The 26,639-nt window shown below is 33.7% G+C and overlaps 2 protein-coding genes across 2 annotated transcripts in view; one reads left to right on the top strand and one right to left on the bottom strand.

Moving 5' to 3' along the window:
• The window catches only part of LOC150090092 (putative E3 ubiquitin-protein ligase makorin-1), a 196,940-nt gene extending 175,102 nt beyond the window's left edge, over window positions 1-21,838 (bottom strand). The window contains exon 1 of the mRNA XM_090368966.1: window positions 21,796-21,838. The gene's annotated coding sequence lies outside the window, so the exon portion shown is untranslated. The remainder of the gene's footprint in view (window positions 1-21,795) is intronic.
• Window positions 21,839-21,916: 78 nt separating this feature from the next.
• Window positions 21,917-26,639, top strand: part of LOC150090093 (cysteine-rich with EGF-like domain protein 2) — a 131,883-nt gene continuing 127,160 nt past the window's right edge. The window contains exon 1 of the mRNA XM_090390171.1: window positions 21,917-22,135. The gene's annotated coding sequence lies outside the window, so the exon portion shown is untranslated. The remainder of the gene's footprint in view (window positions 22,136-26,639) is intronic.

Genomic DNA, 26,639 nt, shown 5'->3' on the forward strand with positions numbered 1-26,639 from the left:
TTTCTTCGGGTATTAACTTTTATCTATGCATCAAATGAATTATACATTATATATTAACTATTACCAGTATACCGAAGCAACACACAAATCAAAAAAAATACCAGGGATGATAAATTACCAGGTCACAGTATAATGTTTTCAGGACTGCAACAGAATGAATAGTCTTCAAATATTTATATTTCTCTGAAATATTTAATTAATGTATGCATTAATTAATGCTGTCAACAGTTTAGCTTCACACTAAGAGTCCATCACACAGTACCTTTATTGCAAGTTATGCCAATCCTTATAAGATACTGATTGCTAGATCGTAGATATAGCTTAGCTCAATTTATATATACTGATTGCAACAATCATAAAACAAGAAATGGCAGTTCAAACCACACAGTTGCTGGACTAACCTGTAAAACACTAGTTACAAAGCTGGCTTTCTTAATTACCATAGCAACAGGGAGCACTAATTATTAATAAAAACCATTAACTAGACCTACTGATTATGTGTATGATAAAAAATATATATAATATATATTTTTGTTCCTGTAACTTGTAGCAGCAGTTTCTGGTGAATATTCAGGGCAAACTTCCAAAAAGTTTTTTTACATAACAAACACTCAGTGATGGGATGAGTTTCTTTTTTGCGTGCCTCATAAATTAGGTTTAAAAGATACAGTGTATCTGTATTTACACTATGCTGCATTCCTTATTATGGAAAATTCTAACCATGTTTATTGGCCTTTTGACTTTCCATTATATTTAAACTATTTACTATTATTCTGTTGACAAAAAATATGCAACTGATTAGAAAAATTTTAAAAATCATAAAACCTTACCTGTAAATTTTATATCAATCTTGAAAATTTCAGAAAAAATATCAAAAAAAGGTTTGCGCATAAAATTTCCTAAAATAATTATTTTTTATTGGACACGTAAAAGTTTTATAAATACTCATAACAGCAAGTGCTGACAGTTTTTATGATGTTGTGAGAAAATAATTACAAAAGGATGTGTGATAAATTAGGTACAAAAGAATTACAACAAGTTGAATTGGAGTAAAACAGTAATGTGATAAAAAAAAATTATGAAACATTACATACACAATATCTATTTTTTTATACAATATATACTTCTCACAGAAACAAACTGAAATAAAAAGTGGCTAAAATTCAAATTAAAGTCATTTCTAGGAGTGAACTTAGATATTGATGCAGGTTTTCAATTCCAGGGCAGAATGCAGGCTAACATAGAGCATGAACAGGTTGTTCACAACTATCTAGGTGATGAATCTTTATATACTGAGCTCTGCAAGGAGAGTGTGCTTGTCTACAAGTACCACTGCAAATTAGGGCTTGCATAAAACCAAGAAATTTCAAAACCGAGTTTAACCGAAGTTTACTCTTAAAACTGGCTTTAAAACCAATTTTCTCAGACTTAGGGAAAATAATTAAAAGCTTATAACACAGGTATTTATTTTATCTTGGGTAGATTGTACAAATTGTAATCAAATCTTTTAAACAAAATCTATCCTCTTATAGTAAAAAAAATTAAAAAATTAAAATTCTCCAAAAAAGTAACCAGCTTGAGATTATACAAAATTATAAATTGTATTCAAATCCTTTGAATAAAAACTATCTTCTCATATAGTAAACAAAAAAATAAGCCCTATAATAATAATAATAATAAATAAATAAAAATAATGTTAAAAAAAAAACAGCTTGGGGAAATTACTTTGCTATTTATTGCTCAGCTTTTTTCTGAAAATGATCCTTTAAAAAACACAGTATATTAAGCATTTTTCCTGATAGACTTGACCTTATTTTTGTGTTAAAGAGACCAGTGATCGAAAACACTCTCTCAGATTGGACACTTGCTGGTTTAATGGTCAGCAATGCTCTATAAACTTTATCCAGCTTTTCACTTCTACTGCAGTTGCCTCCAAAATTTTAAATTCTTTGCTGAGTTCCAATTCACTCAGATATTTTGAAGGCTCTTCAATTAATCTCTTTATTACACTATTACATACTCTCGCATGAGTGTATCTCCATCATCGGAACTAGACGAGTCTTTGTTTTCTTCTAAAAGAACGGTTCGTTTATTTTCAGTTTCTTCATTCAATGCTAAGACTCCTTCGGAATGTTTTGCAAATAATCTCTGATAAATCTCTTCAGCATGCCTTTTCAAAACTTGCTTACTTGGAAAATCAAAAAGTTCTTGAACCTGAATCTTTTTTCCCAAACTTTTTGGGGTTGTGTACATAGCTCAGCAAAGCCAAAGTTTGGCAATTTCGTCTTGCATTGTAACGCTGCAAAAGGCTTTGGTGAAACTTTAAAGTAAATGGGTTTTCTGCTGTATCAAGCTTAGCAAGCAGAAATTCTATTGAAGACTCTGCTTTAAATAAGTCTGTATCTTCTGAGGTTATAGCCTTCAGAATCATTTCAACTGGTTGCAAAGTTTCACATAGCAATTCAAGTGTTTTCCAGTCATCGTCAGACATAGCTTCAGTTGACAGTACTGCACATAGACCATTTGGAATGCTATTTTTCAATTTCAAAAATCTCTCAATCATATAGAATGTGCTATCCCATCTAGTCTTGCAATCTAATATAAGTTTATATTCTTTCCCATTAAATTTTGCTTTAACAAAATTTTGTAATACGTCATTTTTGGTAAGCGATTTTCGAAAAAGCTTGCAAATTTTTCTGACTTTGTTAATAGTTTGTGCAATATTGGCCATTGGATTGAAGAAATAAATGAACTCATCGGTAAAGTCGGTTTGATAAAGCATGCATTGCTGTCTTTCTTCAACTTCTTCATCATCACTACTTTCTTCATTATTTTCATTTTCTTCATTGTCTTTGGGAGACTCAGAGACTGTGGCACTATAATTGATTGCTTTTTCATAAAGTACATATATAACTGACAGATGTATACAATGGGCTATACATTGTTGATGATTAGGCGTAATTTTCTTGCCAAACTTAATCATCATTGCTGCTCCATCGGTGGTGCAGGCAACAATATCCTCATCCAAGTTCAAACCAAATTTCTTCAAGTGTCCATTCACAATTTGCTCAGTTTTTCTGCTATCAAGTGAACCATTAATCTCAATAAGACCTAACGACCAATGATTGTCTTTTGAATGCACATTTATATTCATATACCTTTTATTTTGTATAAACGTATATTCGTCTAGAGTCAATGAATACCGTGCACCCAAAACCAATGAATTTTTTAAATGCTGAATGAGTTCTTCTTTCTTAGTTTTATAATAATTCAGAACCATATTTTTAATTCCATTCACTGAGGCTGGTGGTAATTTATCGTATTTATTTCTCTGAAGGTGAAGGCTTGATTGTATAAACTCACTCTTGGCAATTGAATTAAAAGAAAATCCATCTAAAACAGCTAATTTTGAAATCTCTTCTTCCATAGATTTTTTAACGATAAAGTTTTCTAATGTTCTTACCATTTTTACGGGAGGTTCACTGTTATCTTGTTTAATGTCAATCTGATGCATTTTCTTTAAATGCAACATCAAAGATGATGTAGATCCTCCAGACGACTTCATTATCTTCTGACATTTCGAACATTGGGCTTCATCTTTGCTTTTTCGAGCAAAATAATTCCATACATTTGATTTCATCTTAGACATATTAAGAGTAATAAATATTAATTAGTAGGAATTTATATCACCGACAATTTTAAATAAAAATATTGAAGATAACAAAGGCACAATACTATGCGTCACTCCCGCAAGCACTGAATGAAGAGTCTAAACGAGGCAAGTTTCAAAATTTTCACGAAAGAAATTTTTTTATTTATTTACTCACAATTTTTTTTTCCCATTTTAAATCTATTGTATTTTCAAAATTACATAAAAGCTAAATTTGGCGAAGTTGCTTTTTGGAGAACATTTGATCGCAAATTTAATATGAATAAAGAAGCAAAAAACTTTCTACGATTGAAATTTGATGCAATATTCAGCGAATCTGTTTCTAGTGGGTAACCATCAATAAGGCGCGTTCCATAACTAGTCTGGCGAACAAGATAGATGGAACAGAGAAATGTTGAGCATTTTCTTTTACGCTATCGCTCCGACTCACTCAGTCGTAAATGAGTACACCTGCATCGTGCCATGATACAGGCGGGAAGATAAAAGGTATTCCATCCTAGATTTGGGCCATTTGCCCATGAGATTCATACCTAAACATAAAATAAAATAAAAAACATGTTTAAAACATAAAGCAGTTGAACGATTCAGACAAACGAACAAACAAAAAACTATATTCGAGGACTAACTAAGAAAATATTCGAATCCGGTTTTAGAAGCTCGGTTTCGGTTTTAACAACTCAATATGAAAACCGGTTTGCAAGCCCTAATGCAAATGGGTCATGGTGGCTTGGAAAGATTGGAGATGCTTTCATGTGCAGGATAATGGAATCAGATTGGTCCACTTGATATCAATAGTTCAACTGTTCCTGCTCAGCTGACAAATTGAATGAGTATTTTGCATCTACATTCACACATGAGGAATTCTGCAGGAAAGTGAAAGACAGAAGCTTATTAAACTCTAACAAGCAGCTAAATGATTTTGTAATAACTGAAAGCAAAGTGGACGAGAAATTGTCGAAGTTAAAAATAAGAAAGGCACCTGGGTGGATGGGATCTATCCAGTTACATTACAGAAAATAATGGAGTCACTGGTTAAAGAAGTATTGCAGGATCAACTAGACAAGACTGCAGTAATAATTCATACACAGCATGGGTCTTTTAAGAGAAAGTCTTGTCTGATCAATCTGATTGGATACTATGATATGGTCACAAAGGAACTGGATGAAAAAAATAATTTTCATATCATATACTTAGATTTCATGAAATCTTTTAATACTGTTGCACATGGAAAACTACTCTACAAATTGAAGCAGTATGACATTAAGGGCAAGTTGCTACAATGGATAAAAGGATGGTTGAGTGGGAGAAGACAGAGTGGCAATCAATGGACACTGATCTTTGTGGACCAATGTTATTAACGGAGTCCCTCAGGGTTTGGTGTTGGGCCCATTGTTGTTGTTTTGTATATTTATCAATGATACTGATGAAAGTATATCAGGCTTAATGTTGAATTTTTTAGATGACACAAAGGTTGGCAGGGTTGTTAATGACAATATGCTACTGCAACAGGATCTAGAAAAGTTGGGCAGATGGGCTGAGAAGTGGCAACTGAAGTTTAACATTGACAAATGCAAAGTACTGCATATGGGTAGCAGTAACCTCAGAGAAATGTACCAAATGTATGGCACTACACTGAGAGTAGTGGAGAATGAAAAAGACATGGGGATAATTGTGAGATATGAAGTTTTCAGAGCAGTGCCGACAGGCTAACTCGTGGGATCTTGTCAATGATATAAAAGAATTTTGCTAGCAGGGATAAGGAGGTGATTATTCCTTTATATATGGCAATGGTCAGGCCACGCCTTGAGTACTGCATACAGGTCTGGAGGCCTCATTTTAGGAAGGATGTAAACTTGCTAGAACGAGTACAGAGAAGGGCAACAAGATTGGTGAGGGGAACAAAGGGGTACTTTTACCAAGAAAGGCTTAAGTTCTGCAAATTGCAGCATCTGGAGATTAGACACCTTCAAGGTGATCTGATTGAGGTGTATAGGGCCTTAAACAGTTTGAGCAGGCTCAATGCTGATGGGATTCTTTCTCTTGCTCAGATTATGAACCTGAGGGGGCATAAACTCAAATTGAGGAAAGACAGTTGTAGGACAGATGTGTGGAAATTTGCCTTTAGCCAGTGGGTGATTGATTGCTGGAACAAAGTTTCATCTGTTGTTGTTGTGGAAGTTGATAGCTTAAATAAATTCGTGGAAGAACTGGACAAACTTTTGGAGCGAATGGATAGGTGAAATGGAAATTTTTTTTTTTTTTAATCTAATACTGCACAAGCTTGCTTTCTTGCATCACATGCCTCTACTAATGGTAATGCATCATAGTTATATATGAAGGGTGGTTGTTATGAAAGCAAATAGTTTGAATAAATTCAAGGAAGAACTTGACGAACTACTGGAGGGGATGATGAATAAGTGAAATGGAATTTTTTTTTGGCTGATGCTGTATAAATTTACTTTCTTCCATCATTTGCTACTAGTAATACTAATACGTTGCAGCTGTCCCATTGTCCTAGCTTGATGAATTTGATGAAAGATTTCCATGGCAATGACTGTGGACAATGGTGATTGCGATTTCCCAGTGAAATCAAAATTAAGTGAGTTAAGGGCTCAATACACATTAAATGAAACACTGTATTAACTTTATTATGAAAAAACTTTTTATATTTAAAGTAATATGATTTACATTTTCGAACTGTCGTTTCAAATTTGAAAAGTTGGCAACCCTGACTTGATGGGAGCATTTTAAAATTCAGTAACACACATGTTGATTTTCCTGACCTTAAATTCTTAGACGAATGATGTAAGTAATGTAAAATATCTTGAAGTAATGCAAGACACCATGAAGTAATATAAGATATCTCGAGGCATCTTTACTACAATTTCATTTCAGTGACTAGTGTTCAGTTTTAAAATTGTAATATGCTATCTACAAAAAACCCTCCAAAATACATTCACATTCAACAGATCTTAACATTATAAAAAAACTTTCATTAATCACAATTAAATTCAATAATTTTTTCATAAAAATAATCAAAAATGAAATCCCATTTGAAATGTAAATGTAATGGGATCACACAGAAGGGTGTGTAGAGGCTAAAAATATATGCTAGGTTTTCTTATATTAAAATAAAAATTATTCATACAAACAAACACTCTTCACAAGTAACTGGTAATAATAAAGAATTATTTCAGGTATTTTCATATATGCATCTCAATGTAAGTTCCACAATTATTGACAAGGAAAACATAACTAGGTATAAATTAGTTACAAATATCCTAAAAATAAATTATGCTATGTTTTACATGCTCTACTAAAGGAAAAATGGTGTCCTATATTGAGGAGAGAGTGAAAAAAAAAGAAAAGGGAAAAAAAAATCAGGAAGTGGCAGTTAACCCTTTTGCTGGTGCATTTTGAAAATGGGAAACTTCAATCTTAATCCTGATATTATATTGAATGATATCAAAAATTATCTTTAGTCTTGTTTAGTCCTGTTAAATAAGGTCAACTGTCAGTCAAGACAAGCAAAAATGAAAGCAAAATGAAGGCTATACAGAAATCTTAATGATACATGTGGCGGATTTTTACCATTCGAGATTTCTATTCTTCTTTTCCTTGGTCGGCTTGCCGTTGTAAATATTGTGATGGTCAATATTTGTTCGCATTGTGTCAGTGAAATTATTCCTGTATGGATGAAATCCTTTATTCCATACTTCTCCTTAAAATCTTGTCCTTTATCTAAACCATGATTTTCCAATAAATGTGCTAAGATAAGAATGTTACGTATCACAATTGGCTCACATCCAATTCTCCAGCATAATTTTCTGCCTACACTAAAGATCACAATGATTGTAAAGCAGTTATTAATCAGTCCAAACTAGATTCTGAACAGGCTAAGAGTAGAACACTTGCTTCTTGTCCAAATGGTGGTCAAGCAGTCTGGTCATCCAAGATTAGCAACAGAATTGATGCTTTCATTGTGCATTTCTTCTATGTTTTGAATATACAGTCAAAATGTTTTGCTCTGCACTACTTTTTGATGGTTCTTCAAGTTTATTTCTGAGAAACAAGACATTTATCATACTGAAACTTATACATCACTGTCCAGGTCAAAAACACTGCATTCTGTCTCGGTCAAAGAGAAAGACATTGATCATGAGCATGATATTACATTTAAGTACAGATGGATATTAAATGAAATTAATAAGAAAAAAAATTTAATGTTTTTTGTATCAGTTCTTCATTGAACTATTATTTTGTTTGTCAGAATATTACATAAATTAAGTGTAAACTGTTCAAGCTAGGATTTTCTCTGGTGCCAATGTAAGATGAAAAGATTGGGATGTTAACTAAAACAAAAACAAAACAAAAAAAAAAAAGTAATGAGAAACTTCCATATGTGGCTGCATAACTACAAAATATGGGACCTGCAGAAAAGTGGAAATTATGAGTCGTTTTTAGGTGTTTTTTTTTTGAAACTTTATCACGTTTGTTAATTGCTACAATTTACATTTATAATATAATGTACCGAACATTCACAGCCATATTATAAATTTCTAAGGGACAAGATATGAAAATCAGTTGATGTGGTCAGTTAGATTCCAAAGTGCTGTAAAACCTTGACTTAGTGGGTTATAAGAGTAAGGCCTGTTCGCCGAATATGATTGTTCATTAAACTTGAAATACATGTAATCTCCAACGTTTACCAGAATGTGTAAAAGTGCTGTTATGAAATAAAAAAAAAAAACATTGTGTTGTAATACTGTATTTTACTGCACTTATTATGTGGAATAGATGAGCTGTGTCATATAGTGGCAGTGGAAATGCTGATTAAAGCTTATTCAGAGACTGAAGAGCTCATGACTACTTACTACCAATGTCTTATATATGTTCAGCAGGCTTTTAGAAGGTAATGGTGAACACTGGCATTACTTTACTTGAAAATATTTCAAATGATAGTAAATACCATCAGACTGAGGTAGTCATTTTATTGGGCTGTGTACAGATGAAAAACATCTTGTTTCAGTCACAACAGCTCCTCAGGGAGCTGTTGTGGCCACCAAATTCCTCCAAATGCATCAATCGTGTGCTATACGAGCAGCATTGCAAAGTGTCATTAACTGATCCCATCCTTCCACCTAGTTGGTCTTCCTCTGTTCCTCTGCACCTCTTCCCCTCAGTTTTTCCTTCCATTATACTTCAAAAGAAAGTTTTCCTTCTTACTATGACCAAAAAACTTCAGCTTTTGTTTATTGATGCTATGAAGAAGAATTTTAGGCCTACCAATTTTATTCAATACTCACTCATTTGTTCTTCAATCCAAGTAAGAAATACGCAGTATTCTCCTGTAACACCACATTTCAAATCCTTGAAATGAACACAGTTCAGTGAAAATTGCCCATTATTTCTGAAGTCCATTAAAGTAATGGTTTATTATAATTTCAAAAAAAAAAAAAAAAAAAAACACTACTGCCACTACAAGAATGATATTTCACTGCATGTAGTATTATTAACGAGAATAAAAAAAATAAAAAATTGGAAGAAATATATTTGCAGGATTTAGTAACAGTAAAATGGAAACTCATTCTACCATTATTGTATTGGTTCCTTTCCATTGTTCCTTACAAATACCATTTCAAGTAAACATATTTGTAGTAACGCTACCATGTGAGTATGATTCAACACCTTTAGTAATATCTTGTTGAAATAATGTTAAATTGAACAATAAACATTTCTGATTTTTTTAACAAGGAATCTTGAAAAAAAAGTTTCCTCATATCTGATAAAACAGTGGTTTGCTACTGAAATACCCTCTTAAATATTAACACATCCGAGGGTTATTGTTTATCACTTATTTTATAATAGACGGCATATTAAACTTATAGTAATGTGAAATATGGAGGTTCAATGCAAAAAAATTAAACAGTTTTGAATACCTATTTTTTTATGTTATTATGCTGGCATTAATGAGTTTGATATCACTAAGCATGTAAGACATGGAGTTTACCGTACAGGTAAACTAAATGAATATTTTGCATCGACATTCACACATGAGGAGTTATTCAGGGAGAGGAATTCCAAAAGTGTATTCAACTCTGGCAGTAAGCTAGATAATCTTGTAATAACTGAGAGTAAAGTGGAGGAGAAATTATTGAAGATAAACATAAGAAAGGCACCTGGGATGGATGGAATCTATCCAGTTATATTAAAGGAGATGGCAAAGGAAGTAAGCAAACCCTTAGCCATAATTATGAGCGCTTCCCTGGACTCAGGGGAGGTACCCATGGACTGGAGATGTGCAAATGTGACCGCAATCCACAAAGGAGGATCAAAGGGGGAGACAGGTAATTACAGACCTGTTATTTTAACTTCTGTTCCAGGGAAATTAATGGAGGCACTGGTTAAAGAAGCACTGCAGGATCATCTAGACAAGACTTCAGTTATAGTTTGGACACAGCATGGGTTTGTTAAGGGGGAAGTCTTGTCTGACTAATTTGATTGGATACTATGATGTAGTCACAAAGGAACTGGATGCAAAGAATAACTTTGATATCATATATTTGGATCTTAGAAAAGCCTTTGATACTGTTGCACAAATTGGAGCAGTGCACCATTGGAGGCAAATTTCTGCTATGGATAAAGGGATGGTTGAGTGGGAGAAGACTGAGTGGTAATCAATGGACACTGCTCTTCATGGATTAATGTTATTAGTGGAGTCCCTCAGGGTTCAGTATTGGGTCCATTGTTGTTTTCTGTATTTATAAATGATACTGATGATGGTATATCAGGATTAATGTCCAAGTTTGCAGACGATACGAAGGTTGGCAGGATTGTTAATGACACTAATGACAGTACACTGCTGCAACAGGATCTAGAAAAGGGCTAGAGGTGGCAAATGAAGTTTAACATTGACAAATGTAAAGTACTACATATGGGAAGCAGTAATCCCAGAGTAACGTATCAACCATGTGGTACCACACCAACAGTGGTAGAGAATGAAAAGGACCTGGGGGTAATTGTGCAGGCAGATATGAAGTTTTCTGAGCAGTGCAGACAGTCTGCAAGAGTAGCTCATGGTGTCTTATCAATGATATACAGGAATTTTTCTAGCAGGAATAAGGAGATGATTATCCCCTTGTATAAGACAATGGTCAGACCACACCATGAGTACTGTATAAAGGTCTGGAGGCCTCATTTTAAGAAGGATGTAGAGCTGTTGGAACGAGTACAGAGAAGGGCAACAAGATTAGTGAATGGAACTTGATTGGCCTCTTTTGAATGAGTCTAGAAGCCTGAGAGAGGTTTTGGGACACCACCACCCCCATATGTTGGAACAATATTTCATGGTGGGATTTTGAGATTTGTACAGAGAAAGCAATATTTGCAATGTGTTTATGCCAAGAGTCAAGTCAGGTAATCGCTAATAGAGATACATGATTTTGTCTAGAGATGTGTCATCAAAGATAGAAGCAGAACAATCATTTTGCAAGATATAAGACAGGGCCAATTTTAGAAGGACTGAAATCAACTAAGTTATCTTTCTTCCACTGTATATTAAGTTATCTTTCTTCCACTGGATAATTACCTGGAGATCAGCATTCAAGGAATTGGTAGTGGATATTTGAGAAGTTGAAGCTGTTTGTGTAGGACAAAATTTCTCAGATTGAAATGTGGAATGCGATGCACTATCATCAGCAAAAGTATGGATAGGATTTCTCATCAATGGAAGTGTGGATTTGAGATTTGTACACAATGAGTAGCTGTTTGGAAGAAAAGTAATGCTGGGAGTAAAAGAGAAACCCCAGTTTTTTAGATGCAGAGGAAGCAATTTTTGTGATGTGCTTATACCAACTAAGCGAAAATAGAAGTCAAGGTAATCCCTAATAGAGATATGTGATCTTGTCTAGAAATCTGAGTGTCATCAAAGATAAGCATAGGAACTGGCTGGTTATTAGCAAATTTCCAAGCAAAAGGAAAAACACCTTTGGAATATTGGAATAAAGAGAAAAAAGGTGACACAAAATAGGAGTAAGTTCAGGGGCACAGGTTATAAGAACAAGTGGAGAAATACAATCAAGATTGATCAAAATTCTTCTAGACATCCTTTTGATGGAAGGCCACAAGGGCATTGAGTGGATCGTACTGGGAATGGCAGGAGGTAGTTTATAGATTGTTAATACAAGAGTTAGAAGAAAAGTAGGATGTTAGTAAGACATCTTTATCATTAGCTGAGGAGGCAATAAAATCATCAGGTTTTAACAGAGGCAGTAGTCTAGGTGGGAAAAAGTTGGGGGCCAATAGCTTTGGCAAGAGACGGTAAGGTCTCGTCCAAACAGTACCTAATAAAATTTTAAAAAGGCAGCTAAATCACAAATTTTCAGAATGACCAAATGTTACTAGTGATAATTTAACATTAATATTTATTTTTAAAATATATATTGATACATTTTTAAAATTATATTTATGTTATATTGGCAAAAAACGAAAACGCATTGTAATACATTACTGAGAGGAGCAGGGTATTAATACAGTATATCATTTGTTATGTGGGAAATACATTTCTGTCCATTTCTCAGTGGTGTCAACTTAGGTTTAAACAGAGTAGTTTATATTGCAAAACTAAAATAATTTCATAGGTGGCAAAAGTTTTAACTGAAATATTTCTTCCAGTCATGCAATGTCTAAGAGCTATAAAAATAAAATATATTATTATAGTTAGGGAAGGACGTTATGTGGTTTCTATCCATTTTAAATTATAATATATCTAAATTACCACTCTTATACCACGTGGAGTTTTAATATATTTTATTTAGGTGTTACCTAAACTAATATACAATGAGTAACATTTCAGGCATCTTGCCAATACCCATCATAAGTCAGCAGCAAGGTCTGATGATGGGTATCGGCAAGATACCTGAAACGTTACTAATTGTATATTAGTTTAGGTAACACCTAATGAGAACAAGTTCGTGCATCCTCCACACCAGCTGCCAAGCTATCCTGTGCCACGACAGAATTCGTTTTACAGAGAAGTGCCATTCATATATATTATATATTTTATTGAAAATAAAATTGTAAATAAGATATTTTATTGTAAATATAACTGTACGATGTCACTTGTAAATATAGTTAATACTGTGTAATGTGAGGAAGTGTAATGACATGTTTACATGTTACATTTTTAATTTTAGAATGTGCATTATCCATTATATATCCTGATGTGAGCATTACTATTATCTAATAATCTATTCTGATGTGAGCCCCTGGCCGTTGGCCGTGATGGGACAATTGCAACTTTACTTAAATCTATATATGTATTAATCTAGTTGCAATAAAGATGTGTTCTCTCTCTCTCTCTCTCTCATAAATATATTAAAACTCCACGTGGTACAAGAGTGGTAATTTAGGTATATTATAATTTAAAATATATTATAAAAAATTTATTTATAATAATCATAAATGCAGCAGTAAAGTTACAAATAAAAAAACCTAAAAAAGCCTTTCATAAAGCCCACTTCTCTTACATGTCCCATTTTTAATGGATTATAATGCAGCCATAACCGAAAGTTTCTCATTCCATTTTCTTTTTCCCTCTAGTTACCACTATTTATGTTAATTTATGTTAAAATGGTGTGTTGTACAGTTCAGAAAAAATTAATAACACAGCAGTGAAGACAGTTTTCATTGTATTTTTCCCATTTGTGCAATGTCTAAGAACTATGCAAATAAAACATATTACAAAAACAATTACAGGCAGTCTCTGATTTACATCGATTTGATATAGCACTGTTTATAACTTTAAAATTTTAAATTCTGCATTGGAGCTGGCAGTGGGGTTTTTGGGGCTCCACGATTTCAGCAATGTCACGTGATCTCCATCTACTTAGTCCACAGCTGAAAGAAAGATTTTGTAAAGTCAGGGTACCTGCGTGTACCTTTGCACCTTATAATAAAGATCATATTTATTTACTTTCAGCAAAGGTATTTTTCTTCGATTTTTTTCACTGAAAATTCCAAAAATTTGTTAGTTATCCTGCAAACAGGCAAAATTCAGGATCAAGGAAGTCAATAAACTCAATAATCATGTAATGAAAAACAAGAATTTAAAATTAGGAGTATCCTCTTGCATACAATTATCAATGCATGCTGACTTTACATTTTCTGGCAGCACCACCAAAGGTTACATTTTCTGGCTTCACATTAATGAAGAATATGGCCGACATAATTAGCATTAGCATTAGTAGAGGCATATGATGCAAGAAAGCAAGCTTATTCAGCATCAGCCAAAAAAAAAAAAAAAAACAACCACTACTCCCATTTCACCCCTCCGTTCGTTCGAAATACCTGTCCAGCTGAGCCTTAAATTTATTTAGGCTATCAACTTCAACAACAAGCGATGGGAGTCTATTCCACAAACCAACTGCCCGCTAGCTAAAGGCAAATTTCCGCACATCTATCCGACATCCGTCCTTCCTCAATTTGAATTTATGCCCTCTCAGGTGATTATTCTGAGCAAGAGGAAGAATCCCATCGGCATTGAGCATGCTCAAGCCATTCAAAGCCTTATACACCTCTATCAGATCACCTCGCCGATGCCTAGTCTCCAGGCTCTGTAATTTGCAAAACTTAAGCCTTTCTTCGTAAGAGCAACCCTTTGTTCCATTCACTAATCTTGTTGCCCTTCTCTGTACTCGTTCGAGCAGCTCTACATCCTTCTTGAAATGAGGCCTCCAGACCTGTATACAGTACTCAAGGTGTGGCCTGACCAATGCCTTATACAAGGGAATAATCACATCCTTATCCCTGCAAGAAAAATTCCTGTATATCATTGACAAGACACCATGAGCTACTCTTGCAGCTCGTCTGCACTGCTCAGAGAACTTCATATCTGCCTGCACAATTACCCCCAGGTCCTTTTCATTCTCTACCACTGTCAGCGTAGTACCACAGAGTTGATACGTTGATCTGGGGTTACTGTTTCCCATATGTAGTACTTTACATTTGTCAATATTAAACTTCATTTGCCACCTCTCAGCCCATCTGCTCAACCTTTCCAGATCCTGTTGCAGTAGCATAGTATCAGTAGTGTCCTTAACAACCCTGCCAACCTTGGTATCGTCTGCAAACTTGGACATTAAGCCTGATACACCATCATCAATATCATTTATAAATACTGAAAACAACAATGGACCCAACACTGAACCCTGAGGAACTCCACTAATAACATTAGTCCACGTTGAGCAGTGTCCATTGATTACCACTCTCTGTCTTCTGCCACTCAACCATCCCTTTATCCATAGCAGCAATTTGCCTCCAATGCCACACTTCTCCAATTTGTGCAGCAGTCTTCCATGCGCAACAGTATCAAAAGCCTTTCTAAGATCCAAATATATAATATCAAAGTTATTCCCTGCATCCAGTTCTTTTGTGACTACATCATAGTATCCAATCAAATTGGTCAGACAAGACCTGCCCTTAACAAAACCATGCTGTGTCTGAGCTATAACTGAATTCTTGTCCAGATGATCCTGCAGTGCTTCTTTAACCAGTGCCTCCATTAATTTTCCTGGAACCGAAGTTAAACTAACAGGTCTATAATTACTTGTGTCAGCCTTTGATCCTCCTTTGTGAATTGGGGTTACATTTGCACATCTCCAGTCCATGGGTACCTCCCCTGAGTCCAAAGAAGCTCTCATATTTATGGCTAGGGGTTTGCTTACTTCCTTTGCTGCCTCCTTTAATATAACTGGATAGATCCCATCCACCCCTGGTGCCTTTTTTATGTTTATCCTCAGCAATTTCTCCTCCACTTTCCTCTCAGTTATTAGAAAATAATCTAGCTCACTGCCAATGTTTACTTCACCTACGACATTCCCCTTCCTGAATAACTCCTCATGTGTGAATGTAGATGCAAAATACTCATTTAGATTGTTAGCCACCTGAGCAGGATCCTCAACTGTTGAACCATCAACATCCAGTGGACCAATCTGATTCATCCCTTTCCTTCTTGAGTTTAAATAGGTAAAGAACTCTTTTCTGTTTTTCTTTGCATCCTTTGCCAAGGATTTTTCGTAGTCTGCCTTTGCCTGCCTAATCTCCTTTGTGACTTGGTTACAAACCAACTTATATCTATCATAGGCTTCCATGTCACCCATTAATTTGTATGTATCCCATGCATTTTTCTTCTCTGCCATATGTCTCATTAGTTCATCTGACAACCATTTAGGCCTGAACCTTGAACAATTGTTGAAGCACCCAAATTTTTTCATTACATTTCACTTACTGACATTACTGTCAGCTAGCAAAATGTAACTCACAAATAAGGGAGGTAAAAAAAAAAACATGTCTAATGTGCTGCAGAGGTTTTTATTTAAAAAAAATAATTAAAAATATTTGTTTTTAATATAAAAAATGGATTTTTCAGTTTTTCATAAAGGTCGAAACAAAAAGGTGAAAAATTTTCAATTATTTCTTGCCGATTTTTAAGGTCATAAATGGGTGAACTTTTTCTGAGTCCATGTGCAAACCTTGAAAAACACTGGTGCAAACTGGTTACAAGTTAAAAAAAACTTGCTTCTGAACTCATCAAAAAGTATCGAAGGACAAATCTCAACAGCATGGTCTTAGCTTACTTTTTGACAACATGCTTGGCCAACCTATTTAACATTGATGACAACATACAAGTTGGTTTCATGCCAACAAATACAACTTCTTTATTGTGACCAAGGGGTGGCAGTGCCATTAAAACTAACTCCAGTGGCCCTTGCAACAACCAAACTTAGAGACAGAAGGTAAGGATTAGTCATAATTTTCGGAGTTTGAAGGGAATAAGATATTAAGGCCATAAACAATGTTGTAAAACATGGGAGGAAGTCACTCAAGCTATGTTGAACTGCGTGTGTGGCAGAATTGGCTAGAGCAAATCCAGTTAGAGATTGTGGAATCGGCAAATGAGATTGGCATTGACAAGGTGGACATAAGTAATGCAGTGAGGAAGCTGGAATAGCACAATGACAAGCTTACCAGTGAGGATCTGGCTTAGTTTAGCAACAAAAGTGTGGGGGATAGAGGAAGGACAGGCAACAAGTAAAACAGCTCACAACAGAGGAAACTGAAGCTTTGTTTGTTTGAAAAAATGGTGGCCATTCTTGTTGAATATGATCCCAACATTGAATGGTGTAACTTGCTTTAATTCATTCAAGGAATGACTGATCTTTTGTACTATTGTAATAAACTCAGTGGTGAGCTATAGTGGGCTCACATGGGCTAGCGAGAGCCTGTTGTTATTATTTTTTTTTTTTGAAAATCTGCAAGCCTATTGTTGAAACGATCATCTATTTTACAAATGAAATCCTGAATTCAATTATTGAGTATCTAGAGCCAGAACTACATGGGACGAGTGGGACCCCATCCCACCATTTTAATGGTGCAATCAGCCAGTTATGTATTTTAAAATTGCTTCATTTTTGATTTAATTACAGTCAGACCTCTGTTTAATGAACTTCTTTATGGCGAATTTTTTTGAATTCCCTTTGGTAATTACATTTAAAATAGTTTCCATAGAACGAAGAAAATTTCCATATAGCGAATGGATTACGAGAAAGACTTTGTATGCATTGTTCCCACCTCTGTCTGTCCTATCTCCTGAGAAGTCGCACTAGTCAATATGCTTTCCATAGTCAGTCACAAGATTAAGGCGGGTTCCCAACACAGATTAGGCCTCTGGTCAACCTGTTTGGTTCTCCTTTACTCTGCCCAAGTCATTTGTTTTTCAGAAAAGTGAGGGATCCACACTTTTCAATAAATTTCTCCTGTCTATATTTACATAGTCACAGTAGCTAAATATCTGAATGATTACAACATTTTAGACAGTATTCAAAGAACTAGTGATAGTAGCAATGTCGGGGGGGGGGGGAGACAGACAACTAAAATATTAAATAAACGTTCACAAGATGAAATGTTGGCAGCTTTTGAAACTGTCGAGGCCTTCACTGTGAAGAAAATATTCCGAAATATAATACATACAGGCAATGATTAAAAAAGTAAAATTTATGCATTGGAAATAATAAAGCTCAGTCGTGTTCAGACCATGATGGGCAGCTTGTAGCTTGTGGACGACAATTGCAGTTTGGAGGAATTATCTCGCTTTGTGCAAACATTTTGAATCAGAAGTTAAATATTTGGGATTATTACACCGACTTTTAAATCTGGAATTTCTTAACAATTTAGCACTAATGATCGACATCCTGCAGGAGCTCTCTTACCTTTCAGAAGCTTTACAAAGTTGCAGCATCACTATAGTAAAAGTAATTAAATTAATTATTTAAATTATCAATGCTATTGCTAATTTGAAAAATTCTGAAGGCAATTATGAACCTAAAATTGAGAGCATGTTGAAGTCGAAAGAATTTTAAAGAATCAAAATTGAAAGTAAGAACACATTTAAAAAATTACCTTGTGACAAGTTATTAAACAGCTTTGTTTTATCCTTAAAGGATAAAACAATGCAGTTTAATTTAATGCAACAGAGTAATTTTAAATTAAATAAAGCAAATAATGATATCATTGACGATGAGGAATTGAAAGAAATTTTAAACATATGCTACCTGGAATCGTGGAATACAAAAGAACTTTCGTCTCCACGGCAAGGGACAAGAGAGCCATGGCATGAAAAACGAATAAGAAATTTAAGTTTTCTAATAAAATATGAAATAAAATGAATGATTTTAAAGATTTTGTCAAAGACAATTTATCTTTAAAATCGAGTGAAATTCCCTTTTCAATTAAAAAAACTAGAAATATCGCTGAAACCACTGCAATTAGCAGTGCTGAAACTGAGCGAGCTTTCAGCATAATGAATAGTGTTGTAACAATAAAAAGAACATCTTTGACAATTAAACATGTTGCAGATATGATTATCATAAATTTAATGGAAACCATTGCTTCAATTTGATCTGGATAATTACATCACATCTTTCCTCTGTAATCATCGCTCAGCTATTGAGCAAAGCAGAAGATCGACAACAAATATTAATAAAGAAGTAAATTTTACATGGCAATTTTCAGGATAACTTTTTCTTGAATATTTGTGTAACAATTTTTTTTCGTGTAATCTGTGATTTTTGTGTACCTTTCCTAGAATAGTTTGTTTATGTAATATTTGTTTTTATATTATAGAATGTTTTGTGATAGTTTTTGTTATTTGAGATATGGGAAACATTTCATTTTTTTTATTCACAATATTAAAATTTTATCATTAAAAAATGTATCCATTATATTTATCTAGTTATAAAAAAAAAAACGAGGAATAAAAAAGTGGCACATGTGCTGAGCACACGCGGTAGACGGTTTTATGTGAAACATCCTTTGCATTTCTTTTAGGTATTTTCATTTGTATATATTGATTATGAAATAAAAGAGCTTTTGTATTGCAAATATTTTATTGATCATTCACAAATTTCCATAATTTCTGGAAGACAAGATACAATGATAACTAAACTAAGAAACATATACTTGCGATTGCAACATATTCAAATGTCTCTGGAAAACAGCTTCGATTGAGGTACCCAATCTTGTAGTTGAAATCACATACGTAGCTGTTGGGGGCACCTAACAATGGAATGTAACGAAAATGCAAGACGAAAAAAGAAATTGTTGGCAAATATTTGTTTGTTGCAGTCATATGACAAATACTTGTATTGTTGCAATCATACTTACTGCAGTAGTAATTGCAGAAAGTATGATTGTGATGTCATACTATTCAAAAATTCTAAAAAGTTAGAACTCCAATATTGTACCAGTCACAAAAAAATGTGTTACAAGCTCTAATCACATTACTAGCGAGTGCTCAGCACAGACTAGTTGTGGGAGCATGGGCAGAAGCAGATGATGTCACTTCTGTGACTGATCAAGATTTACCTGGTAGGTAGCCCCAAGGATGTTTCACATCAAAAATAGGCAAAACTGCGAGCCCATTGTTAAAATATTCACAGCTCACCACTAAACAAACTGTAATACAAAATTAAACTCAAGAAGGACATTACACGAAAGTATTAATAACTAAGAAAATTTAGTAAAAAATTTACCTTATGAAGTATTTAATTGTTATTAGTATGAAAAGGACAGACTAATACAACTAGACCAATTATTGAAAATCAAAAAAATGCAGCAGCAAATTTCTGCTTAGGCTTCTATTCTTGGTTTCTCAAAATATGAATAATCTGGTATGACTAATACATTATGTAAATAATAAATGTTCATGTATAACAATATAATATATGTTTTATAACTTTCCTGGTTTAATACTGATTTGTTTAGTTTTTGTTTTTAGAGTATTTAAGTTATCAAGTCCAAAAATTGACCATAAGAAAACACCTCATCTTTATAACATAAAAATGAATACAACATGTGAAAGCTTTGTAAATGAATACAACACGTAAAAGCTTTGTAAATGAATAAAATATGTAAGGTAAATGAATAAATATGTAAAAACTATATCTCCATTCACGGGAATATATCCCTGGTGTAAATCAGACACTACCTGTATTTGTGTTTTAATATTTTTAATATAACTGGTTGTCTCCAGTGATCACTCCATTTAGTAAATTATGATGCAGCAGTGAAGGGTTTTTATTATTATTCTTTTTTCCATAAGTCATCTTTTAAGTGCTATGAAAAGAAAACATTTCATTATAAAAACATGGCAGAGAATAGTTTTTATTTTAATTAAAAAATTTTTCAGCTTAGCTACATTCCATTTTTAGAAAAATGTAACACAGTAGCATTTATAAAATTATTTATCGCAAAAATGTTTCATTTCTGTACAACCACTAATCAAATTAGACTTAATATAGATGCTTGAAACAACCCATGTGTTATTTAATCTTTTTTTGAAGATTGCTGCTTCTTAAAGATACTGAAAATTACTGCATCACAAGATGCTGCATTTTTGGCATGAAAATTTCAAAAATCAAATCACTAGGGTGTTTGAAACAGCTAAGGCAACCACCACTTTAGGGCTAATTATTTTCCAACCTAAAGTAACTGAACCAAACCTAGAGATTAGGCTTGGTTTGGTTACTTTAGGATAGGTTATTATGACTGCACATATACAACTGTGTGGAGAAACTAAAATTTGAACTATGCCAATCATTTCTATGACATGTTATTAATCATTTTCATAATATTTAAGTCTGTCAGGGAGCACTCCACCTTTTCCTTGAACTTCTGTTCCATGACAATATACTAATGGTGAATATAATGGGAAATATTCTTACAATGCAAATAAATTAAGCAAATAGTAAGGTTTTATTTCTATTATTTCTACCCAGCATAATGAAAAATTTAAATACCAAATCCCACTGCTACAAAACTCAATGTTTAAAATTTGTAAAAAAGCAATTTTGTATTACTTTAATTATTTTGATGCATCAAAAACAAACTTTGCACTCATCTAATATACTAATGATGTACATTCCATTTTTTTTTTTTTTTTTTGTTATCCACACATCCCATTTTCTTCTATCAACTTCTCTTTTATAAGTCTCTAAATTTTTGGGGTCACCAAAGTGACAACATCGACTAGGAGTACACGGCACACAATATTGAGGTCTAGTAGCTTTTAGTGACAAAGAAGTTGTGAAATTTATCATTTCATGACATTACGCTGGTTTTGCTTCCGATTTCATTTAAAGATATTCGAATTAAAAAAAAAAAAAAAAAGTTAAAACACCCCGGTTCCATTTTTTAAAAGGATCTGCTTGTACAGAATTTATACATTTGTTGATAACTTTTATTTATAAATAAGATTAGATTTGACTTCCTACAAATTCATCACATAGATATCCTTAGCTGGATTTTTATGTAATAATGATGTCTACAATCAGAAAACGAAAACTACCAGTGTAGAAGAAATAATTTTGCTATTGGTTTACCATTTTCTAAGGTAAACATAAATGGAGTTAATTTATCAGAAATATTTTTGATTTATATAACATCAAATGTTGTTAAAACGATTCACAGTATAGTGCTATAGCTTGTTCATTTATATATATATGAAATTTAGCCGAAATTTTATTACACTTATACAGCGAAATTTTTCATTGTAAACTTAGCATACACACCTGCAAAAAACACTGCCAGACCCAACGGTACTACCTTCCGCCATTTTTGTTTCTGAATTGTTCTGCTTTCAAATTTTATGCCTACAGGAGGCGCTCACAATTTATAACAAAAGATGGCGCCTAGTTAGGGTGTCGCATTGATAAAGATAACAGTAGCAACTACTACAACCATGGAGGTTGCGTGGAAGAGGTTGATTGGTAGGATAGGCAATAGAATGATGAGATGAGGTGAAGAATATAGTGGATTTGCATTAACAGCAAATCAAAGTACGCACGACTTGCAAATTAATTATGGGCCACCGCTAATTGATAAAAGTGATGGAACTACGCTAAAATTTTGGTATGTATATGATCATAATTTCTTCATGAAAAAATCTTGTATTATCGAAGTGCATGCGCTCGAAATAGTTTGGTTGATGCGATTTGAATTTAAAACTAAAGGGAAGTCCAGTTTTCAAAATATGCTTAATAAGTTTGTTCGAAGTTATTATTCATACATAAAAGTTTTGTTTTGTTTTATGTCGTGTACTAAGTCAGTCCAGTTAAATGTCAGTAATAAAAGAACAAACATATTCCAACAAAAAATTGAGATTTAGAAAACTGACATTAAATAAGTATTCACGCAACCTTTGGTATTCTCTGGAAAAAATGTAATTAACAATCTCCGAGTCCTGTAATCCTAAGATTAATTAATCTTTCTCTTAAGTGAACGATGTTCTTCATGAGTTAGCTTCGCCCGGTATACCGTTTTTAATTTTTATATCATTATACATAAACTAAATGCTGAAAAAAAAAAAAAAAAGTAACAATACTAAGAAGTTTGTTTCGGGATCTGCCTTTGATCACATGAAGTTCCACCCGCAGCTTCTACAGAAGTGACGGAATTGCGATTTTTTGTTATGTATGGAGACGGTTTCAAGTATTTGCAATGGAGCGACCTCCAAGGGTGGCACCAGTAAACCAATATAAATTGTTTCAAGATCGTTTATAACATCACAGATAAATTCGGATTGTGATGATTACTTCAAAAAAAGTAATCATCATCAATCAACGTTACTTACAAAAAGTAGTCATAAGGTTTACTGAAAAATTAATGCCTGTTGAGCCATAAATTTTTTGTAAAATAGGTTGAAAGACAAAACGCTAAATATTTATCACTCAAAGTTTGGGGATTTATTACTGAAAGGTTTTGGTAGGATATGTACATTAGTTTGTATGTCTAACATCACTATTATTAATTTTTGTTAGCATATCCCCCATGAACATGCTGTTGTAAAATGAAGAATCCTGATTTTGAAGCCAGTTTTTCTTTACACATTTAACCTAATCACCAGATTAGTATTAGTAGTGGCAAACTATGCAAGAAAGCAAGCTTACAAAGTGTCAGCCAAAAAAAAAAAAAAAAATTTCCCATCCCCTCCAATAATTTATCTGATCCTTCCTTGAATTTATTCAAACTACCCACTTCCACAACAGATGGAGTTTGTTCCAATAATCAACCATATGCTGACTAAAGGCAATCAACCACCTGTTAGCTGAAGGCAAACTTCTGCAGATCTACGCTGCTTCAAATGGATTCAATTCAGATTCAAGTTGTTTGCCATCAAGATGTGTCACTAGGTGTCAAAAGGGGGGGGGGAGTGGCTGAACTATAAGGAAGGCAACAGTCTGTCCAAGGTCAGAAATTTTTCTTGCAATGTATTGTGCAGCTTTGCATTATCATGGTAGAGTGTTATTAAATAATAATAAATTAATAAATTTTCTGTTTATACTCCGGGACGACCAAACGATCAGAGGAGTTTGCAAGATACACAGAATACAAGAAACAGCACCGTATTCAGCAGTCACGGGCTTGAACCCGGGTCACTCAAGGTACGTGTACTTATGCACCCGCACGCCTGACCACTAGGCTATGTTTCAATAGGATTCCTTCCAGACACTGCCTCGTATTTTTTTTTTTTTTTTTTTTGGGACTGACCAACTTTTCATTTTGTGAAAATTGGGATGTTCTTGGCTTTTAAGCCTTACTGAGAGTAATATTGTGTAACCTGACAGGTTACACAATATTACTCTCAGTCACAAAATATTACCCTTATTTTAACTTTAATATTTGGAAAAAATTATTTGGTTTTCTTGAATTGTTTAAGTGTACTAATGCCTAACCTTTTAATAGTAGATTGCAATACTTGTTAATTTTATTTCTTCATTTTTTTTTAATAATGAAAATTTTGCAAATGTTGGTTTTAACCCACCAAAAATAGCTGTTTTTTGCTGAAAAAACTAACCTTAGTTTTCATAGAAAAACAAAGTTTAGTTATACTTTAAGTTTGCAGAAAAATTTTGGTAACATAAAATAGAAACATGAAATAATTAAGTCCTGTGAAATGTATGCTTGTATAAGTATTAATTGCAAGAAACTGTCATTACTCCAAGCAGATTAGATCAATATTTATGAAAAATACTTTGAATTGAAGTTATTTCAATGGAAAAAAAAAATTGATTAATTCTGCATAAAGTATAAACATTATATAAACATGAAATCATTCACATCCCTTTGTTTTCCAAAGGTTCTTGTGACAAGCACTGCATGAACAAAATACATTGCCTTGTATGCTTTTATTACATTCTTTTTTATTTTGAATAGTCTTCTTTACATATTGTCATCTGTGTATGTTTTGTTGCTAAGAGATACCACTTGTAAATAGAGAACTAAAAATCACTATGGTTCAGTGATTCTGTCTGATATCATATGTAGCACACATCTTGCCCCCAACTATGTTATCCCCCCCACATAGTATTGTAAATGTGATGATTTGTTTGAATTTTATTTTTTCTCCTGCCGAAGCACCAGTTTTACTGTCATGATATATTCTAGATGTCAGAATAATGTTCTGGCCCTTTTTTTGGTAATGTAGGATACTACTGTGATACCTTCCTGGAGTGCAAAACACTAGGGTTAGCTGATTTATTGTTTGTGGCAACAAACTACCATGATTCTCTTATTTTCCCTGATATCACATAGGTGAGTGGCAAACTTTGAGAAGCTTATGGATAGTGGAAACATGCCATTGTGATGAAAAGCAGTGTTTTGATACGTGGCGAACTATATTTGGCTGGATGCGATGGATTAACAAAAACAATATCACATAACTGCACAGGTCCTCTCGGCTTACACAAAATGAACACTATAAACAGATAAAGAAAAAGCAGCACATATAAGACTAAAGACACTATTAAGATGGTATGAAAAGTAATAACTTAATCTCCCACCAGGATTAAATATTATCGTGCATGGCCTATCAATGTGATAAGGCCCTACAGAAATGTGATACTGCCACTGGGTTAAAGCAATGTTATATTGCCTCTGGGTTAAACTTAGCTAAGGTTAGATGACACAAGAAAATTCCCTAACACAGGCCAAGATTTTCTATGTTACTCTTGAAATTTGTGGTTCACACACACAGAGAGAGAGAGAGAGAGAGAGAGAGATTGAATAAATTTCATAATGAAACACTGGTGTTTCCCATTATTCAGAAACATTTTTAAGACTTCAAACTATTTTGTGCAATTCAGTAGGTGAGTGCATTTAAACTGATCGGTGATTTTACCTAAGATATCAAAATATTTGATATAAAAAAAAAAGCTGATGAAATATTTTATGAATCATACCACTTTATTAGCCATGAAAATAGAATCCAACTATAGGAGAGAAAAGGATGGAGTGCCCCAAGCTTAACATGAAAACCTCACCTTAATCTAACAGTGAAAATGTAGTTTGTTGGGCTCATACATTATTGTGGGCCTGCTTATAAATAGCAAAATGTTCTTTCAAGAGGGAACAAAAAAAACAATCAGTAAAAATAATTTAAAATGAGTGTAACAAATAGGGGATACTTTATTCCACATGAATTCATGCTTAGTTTTATTTTTCCACTTTTAGAGGGATTATAAACCTCACCCAGTATTTCAGTACCAGTCAGTTACTGAGCTACACAGTGAGTGGGAAAAATACGAAACCTAGATTAAACTTCTTTTATTTTTGAAGTAACACTAACAGAAAAAGTATAAATAAGCAGTCATGGGACAGTATATCACCTTACTTTATTAACAATACAGTAATTCCAGTGCGATTACAACATATTTTGAAAATTACCACTTTTTTTTTCCTTCAAAAAAGGAGCATGTATTATTTTTTTCTATGTTTAAGGTTATTTTGTGCAGTGTTGAAAAACTTTTCAATCGTTGCAACATTGATCTTTAGCCCATCCACTATGTGTGGGTTATTCTTACAGACCACTCCGTTCAGATACCTCCCCCGCACCATTTCCAAAGAACTTTCACAGAAAGGACATGGGCTTTTTTTTTTTTTGAGAACCCCAAGCACAAGAGATATTAGAATGTATAGTGCTTAGTACCATGCATGGGTTGAAGATTGAGAAGATGAAAGAAAGTACTTTAATTTCTGTAGATCTTAATTTTCAGAAAATATGTACAAAGGGAGGTTTTTCCACAAAATGAAAGTTGAATGAAGAAATGAGGAAGAAGAAAAGTTGGTTCTGTGAGTTTAAAGTTGGACAGTAAAAGTGTGTGTTGGCTGGTTGCAGCATGTATTCAGACTCATTTGGAAGAGACTGTGCCCATGGAAGTACCTATAGAAAATGCATACAGCAGAAATAGAATGTCTATTAGATAGAGTGGAAGGATTGTTATAGATGAGTTATTAATTAACCTAACTGCCCTCTTGAATGGAATCTAGAAGCCTGAGAAAGGTTTTGGGGGCACAACCCCAGATGTTGGAACAATATTCCATGATAGGGTGGATTCACACAGAGTGAACAGCTGTT

This window comes from Mastigoproctus giganteus, chromosome 2 (genome assembly GCF_048544385.1).
Source record: "Mastigoproctus giganteus isolate SK-2022 chromosome 2, ASM4854438v1, whole genome shotgun sequence".
Classification (NCBI taxonomy): Eukaryota; Metazoa; Arthropoda; class Arachnida; order Uropygi; family Thelyphonidae; genus Mastigoproctus; species Mastigoproctus giganteus.